Here is a 661-nt window from a genome sequence, read left to right on the forward strand (position 1 = left end):
AAGACCCGGCTCCGGATCCGCGGAGCAGGAGCCTTGCCCGGGCTCAAATCTGCGCCGCGCCTGCCGGCCCCTCCCCGCTGGCCCGTGACACCGGCTGGGGGCCGCTGGGCGTGTCAGCACCTGCATTTACTGCGCAGCAAGTTTGCACGTGCGGCCGCACCCCGAGGGGAGGGGCGGGGACACACACCCGCAGGCCTTCCCCTCAGCTCCTTCCCAGGGGCTCTGCCCTTGCCTGGGGTCACCCCCACCCCCCACCCCTTTGCCTTCCGAGCTGGACGCCCCCTGCCCCCGCTGGCTCGTCACGGTGTTTCCTCAAATCCGTGGCCACCGCGCTGCCCCCGAACCCGTGGCTTCCCCGCGCTGCTCGCCTGGCTGGGCCGGGGCCTGCAGCACAGTGCCAGGGGCAGCCCCAGGGCCTGGGAAAGGCGCTGCAGTTTCCCAAGGATTCCTAATACCCGCCACAAAAACATAAGTGTGTGTGTGGGGGGGCGGCCACCTCGGAGCCCACGGGGCCCCTTGTGGCCCTGGCGCAACCACGACATGAGCCGCGGGAGCTGGAGGGGGCGGGCTGGGAGGGCCGCGACAAGCCCCCAGACAGGCCTTTTATTCGAGTTAAGAAAAGACTGGAGTCACTGGGGGTTTCCAAACACTAGGAGCCCCC

This window comes from Crocodylus porosus, unplaced genomic scaffold (genome assembly GCF_001723895.1).
Source record: "Crocodylus porosus isolate Cpor-Errol unplaced genomic scaffold, CroPor_comp1, whole genome shotgun sequence".
Classification (NCBI taxonomy): Eukaryota; Metazoa; Chordata; order Crocodylia; family Crocodylidae; genus Crocodylus; species Crocodylus porosus.